Genomic DNA, 6,000 nt, shown 5'->3' with positions numbered 1-6,000 from the left:
GATATTTATACCCATATCTTTTGCTCACTTTTTCAAGTACAGGCTTTCTTCTTTGAGCTCCTTAAAAACCCTCATGTTCTTCAAAATAGTGAAGCTAAGATAAAAGGGCATAAAATAGGGTTGTGGCAGCCCACTCAATACCTGTGCACTTAGGAAAACAGAAAATGGAACTTGGGTAGATAATGTGGACTGCCCAGGTAAAAGAGCTCTGTTTATCTGGAGGCTGTCACAGTGGATATTAAAAACGTACAAAATCACTAAATGGAAATGCTGCTAAGAGTAGGGCTGATGGTGCTGAAAGAATGCAGTTGAAGTAAAGCTGTGAGCTGGGCAGATGCCATTAAGGAGGGCGTAGGCATCAGTGAAACCTGCCATAAGATGAGAGGTATAAGGTTGAGGGTGAGCTGTCATGGGAGAAGACTGGGTGCACGCACTGATTTTTCATGGAGCCCTGACACAACTGCATCAACCCAGCAGTGGGCTTTTACATTTCCATGCTGAAGGTTGTATTTCTATGCATGTTTTATCCACTTCCTTTGCCTAGAAAAAAAGATGCATAAACTTACACAACTTCTGCAATATTTGCAACCATTACCCTGTTTATGAATCAAGTATGAGTAATTCACATTAGAGAGACATTGGCTGAGATAAAACAGACTGTGTTTATGAAACATACATTTGTACTATGTAATAATTAGGTTAAAGGCAATGCATGTTTTAAACATTTCAGATTCTGCCAAATTGTTCCCCAAAACGATGATAATAATTTACAACTGCAGGGTCTGAGAATGTCTGTTTTCCTATATTTTCATCAGCACTAGGTGGGAGTAAAGTTAAATTTTTTTTTTGTTAAATTTATTTCAGCCATCAGAGTGAAAATAGATACTTCACTATTGTTTTCAGAAAAAAAAAAAAATTCACGTTTCAGAGATAAGTAGTTAAACAGTTTTTATATCTTATTTTTCCGTTTGAATCTTTGTTCTTGTAAATTATTCGTAGATGTTCTTTGCCTACTATTAATTGGGTTGTTTGCTTTGTTCTTAGTGGTTCATAGAAACTTTAAAAAAATCAATGTATATCAAGCATGTCTCCAATAAATACTGAAAAAAAATCCTCACAGTCTTTCACCTGTAATTTAACTTTACATATGATTTCTTTCCTCATAAAAAGGTTAACATTTTTATGTGGTCAATTCTGCTAATTTTTCTCCCGTGGTTCAGAGCTTTGTGACTTGTTTAGGAATTTTCCTACCCTTACATTATTAACATATTCTCTGATATTTTCATTTACACTTTTGAAAATACTTTTATATTGTTAATATTTGAGTCCATTTGGTATTTATTTTTGTGTAAGGCATGCAGTGGTAACCTAATTTCATATTTTTCTCAATTGATAATCAATGGCCACAGTACTATCCTTTCTCCACTAATTAATATATATAAATCTAAATATATACTCTTACATTGATCTATTTCTAATCTGCTGAATTGGTAATGTCTTCTCTGGTTTTTCCTTTTTTTATTTTTAATCAAAATTTTGTTTTGAATATTTGTAAGCATTTTTTTTCTCCTTAAATAAATGTTAAGAGTGACACTCTCCTTGACCAAACGTAGGTCAGGTACTTCTGTGCCCTCTTGTCTAGGTCTTCACCTTGGGCTTCCATGTCCATCCTTGTGGAGTCCAGTTTTAGCAAGAATCCTGGTAAGTCAATTTATAGACAATCCTCCCACACCTGATATCTGATCAACCTGGCCTGTCTTCAGCAAGAGTCCTGTTAAGTCAGTTTAGCAAGAATCCTCTACCCTTGATGTCTCCTCTTAGTGTTTCCATCCACGGATACTGCACTTGCCCTGCCCTGGCTATAAATCCCCACTTGTTCTTGTTGTATTAAGAGTTGAGTACGATCTCTTTCCCCTATGGCAATAGTCTTGAAACATATTGCAATAGTCCTGAATAAAATTTTTCTTATCATTTTAACAAGTGTCTGAATTATTGTTTCTTTAGCAAGAGTCAGATTGTCAGATTTTATAAATAACTTTTGTAGGATTTTAACTAGTACTGATTAATTTTGAGAATAATTGATATATTTAAAATTTGATTCTTTCTTTGAGAAACATGGTCTATATCTCTATTTCAACATTCTTGAGGTCCTGTTTTCTTTTTTTAATGCCTGTTGAAAATTTTTATTTTTATAAAAAGGTACATGCATACAAGTGTGTGCATTCACACACTCATGGTCCTAAGCTTTAATAACATCAGAAGTGTAAATATTACAAATTTACAAAACATATCATTTAAAAGTTTAATTATTTGGGTTTCTTTACATTTATTTAAGTTTTGAGAATTTGAATAATAAATTTTTAATTCTTTTTAGTCAATGTTTGCCATCTTCAATCAGAAAGACAAACAATATTACAAATTTTAAACTTTATGATTCACAAAATTAAGCACATATACAGGAAATATAAACAAACTTTCTTTTGTTTTTTTTTTTTTTGGCAAGGTATTTTTTTATTTTTAAAAGCACTTTGAGATCACCAAATTGTTTATTTTAAAATCTTCGTTAATGAAAAATAATACATGTACCAAATACGTTATCTGCCATTTCCACCCCCTCCATTCCCAGAAAACAAAGCAACAGTACTGCTCAGAAATTTCTCATAATATAAAAACATTTGTAACCAACATTCAGTTGAGAAACAGAATGACACCCCACCGTCTCCTATGTTCCCTATCCTTTTTCCCCCTTTAAAAAAATATTTTTTTCATTGTACATGTTTATGGGGTACAGTTTGTTGTTTCAATATGTGCATATATAGTATAACGATCTAATCAGAATTGTTAGCTTATCTATCACCTAAACATTTATCATCTCTTTGTGGTTATAACATTCAAGATCTTCTTTTCTGGCTATCTTGAAATGTACAATACAGTATTATTAGCTATTGTCACCCTAAGTAAATAAACTTTCAAATAATGTTTGGGTAGGTTTGTAGAATTTATAAAAAGTAGTGATATTTCAAAGTAGGTAGAGGTAAAAAGATTTTACTGGCATTTTATTCTGAAAATAAGAGTAAAATTATAAAAATAAGTATTTCCCTTAATTAAAATAAGAGATATCATTTTAACTGTTCTTATTTTTGAAATACCTAAAGAATTAATAGAATGTTTTGCTATAAGTTTTTTTCTGACAAAATTGTATAAAAACATGATATTAACTCGTTTTACATTTGACTTTTGCAATAGGTTCCTAAAATAGGTCATTAGGCTGAAGTATGCAAGCTCTGCTCAAATGCTTTGATCTAAAAATTGTTCTCATTTAAAGCATTCATCTTGTTACTACCCTTCTTCCTTTTCTCTTCTTTAATTGCTTTGTGGACTAATTTTGAATGGTCTGGTCTGTGCCTTGTGTAGTTCTCACAATCACTTCATACAGTAGTACAGTTTTTGTATTTTCATATTTGTAATTGATTTGCATTGTATTTTTATTGTACTATTAGAAGTAATTTCTGATAATCAATAAGAGACTGACAAATAATTTAGTTTAACATGCTGGGATAGATGCTTAAGTTTGGGAAGTAATTTTAAAATTGAGCTACGGGTCTGCACCACGCTCAGCCAGTGAGTACACTGGCCATCCCTATATAGGATCCGAACCTGCGGCCTCAGCGCTACGAGCGCCTCACTGTCCTGATTGAGCCACGGGGCCGGCCCCCAAATAAACAATTTTAATGTTATAATGACTTTATTTTTCTCAAACCTCATAATAGTGGGAACTCAGAAAACTTAAATAATTATCACACCCGTTTATCATCCACATATCATCCTATGTATTTTCAGTCAACTTCCTTTATTTGTAAGTTATGCATTAGCTATCTTTCCATGTCAGCGCCTATAAACATACTTAATTCTTTTCCCTGGTATATATGCTTTATAGGTTTATTTAGTCATCTGTTGGTAGAAATTTAGGAGACGTCTAATTTTTCAATAGTACAATAAAAATCTTGCATAGCATTTCTCTGTGATATGAGAATATTTATCTAGAATGGATGTCAAGTGGACTTTCTTGATTGAGATGACAGGAATTTTACACTTAAGCATATTTTATCAATTTGTACTCCTCAATGTATTTGCCATTTACACACTTTCATAGACAGTATATAAGCAACCCATATTATGCTTTTTCCAACTCCTGCATGTTTCAACTTCTTGTGTTTTTGCCAACCTGATGGATGAAAATTGGCATTTCATTGTTTTAATTTGTGTTTTCCTACTGACCGGCCAAGTTGAGCACCTTTTTTACTTGTACATGTGTAATACTCTTCACATTTCCACTTTGTGAAGATCCTCTGCATGTTCTTTTCTCAGTTTTCTGTTGAATTATTTGTCTTTCTCTTGTTCATTTATAAGAGTCTTTCATATATTTTAGGTACTAAACTTTTACCTCTTATACTCATACATTTTACACATATTTTCTACTGGTTTATTGTTTATCTGATAATTTTATTTGCTGTAATATTAATATTGTTTATGGTTTTTGAATTTTGAGATGTTAAGAAGGCTTCCCTATTTCTTCTAATGCTTTTATAATTTTATTTTTAACAGTTTTAGCATTGTGTTTACAACTTAGCTTTAAATTGAGTTTAAGTTAGCTTCTTAATCTACTGGAAATCCCTTTTTATGAAAAGTGAAGCAAGAAATTCCTGCAGGCTCTACCTTTAAAATGTGCTGCTTTTCTTCACCACTGCTACTACTCTGGTTCTAGCCACCATCACCAGTTCTAGATTTCTGCAGTAGCCTGCTAATTGATCATCTCTGTCTACGCTTGTCTCCCTCAGGCCGTTTCAACACGGCAGCCACATGCATCTTTTAAAAGTGTAAAATAGCAACAGTAGCTGTTGTCACTCAGAGTAAACACAGTGTCCTCATGAGGCTCCATGTGGCTGTGGACTGGTGGGGCTGCTCTGCCTGCTGTTCCTGGGCCCTCTTCAATGTATGAGCACAACCTCCATCTTGCCTCTTGTTTTGGTGTTCCTGTGTTGACAATGAGTTTCAAGACATGGACAGTCACTCTCCATTTTACTAAGTCATGTGCAACTTAGAAGTGTGAGGGGCTAATTCCTAAATGGTAAACTTCGAAAAATGGGGGATGGGAGCCAGTGGATAAATTTTTTTCCCTTCTCCCTCCTTTTGGAGGCAGAGTAGCTTCATGGGATTTCTCTGAAATGTCTTGCAAGATCAAGTAATCACCTTGCCATAAATCTGTGTCTAGCTCAATTATACCTTCCCTTATTTTCTTCTATCTCATTTCCTGCCTTATTCCATTCTTTTTTTAGCATTCCTGCTTTCCTGTGATTGTACTTCCTAATAAAATGTTAGCACAAATGTGTTTACTTCAACGTCTGTTTTCTTTAGAACCGTGACTAAGACAAGTCTTTTTTCAAATGCCACACTTTCACTGAAGCATACCCTAGCCCCTCACCCGCAGCCCCGACCCCACATCTCCTTGACCTTTGCATTTATTTATCTGATGCATAGTTTACTTAATGATTATAATTAATTTTATCTACCCTCCTTCCCCAGAAAAAGAACTTCAGGTGATAGAGAAACAGAGATCTTTGTTTTGTTGGCATCTGTATCCCAGGACCTAGAACAATGCCTGGCACAGAGTAGGCCCTGAATAAATGTCATTCGAATAAACTGTAAGAATGAGTGCTGGTATCAAAGCTACTGAGTGTCACTGCCATTGCCAGTACAACAATTTGAGCTTGTCTCCTCTTCTCTATATTACTAGCTGTAGGTTGGAAGGTCTGCTTGGGTTGGAGCATCTGATTGGCAATGTGTAACACTCTTGCCCTCATCAGCTTCCAAGAAAGCTGTTTGTCTTTTGTATTGGACAACAAAGCCCCTCTCCCTACAAGAATTAAGTAATAGCTAGTTTCTCCAAAGAAGGGCAAGCAAAAGAAGAGAAAAGATAAGTATTCCTTATAGGATCGTATT

This window comes from Galeopterus variegatus, unplaced genomic scaffold, assembly GCF_000696425.1.
Source record: "Galeopterus variegatus unplaced genomic scaffold, G_variegatus-3.0.2 Scaffold68, whole genome shotgun sequence".
NCBI lineage: Eukaryota > Metazoa > Chordata > Mammalia > Dermoptera > Cynocephalidae > Galeopterus > Galeopterus variegatus.
This window is presented reverse-complemented; position numbering follows the sequence as displayed.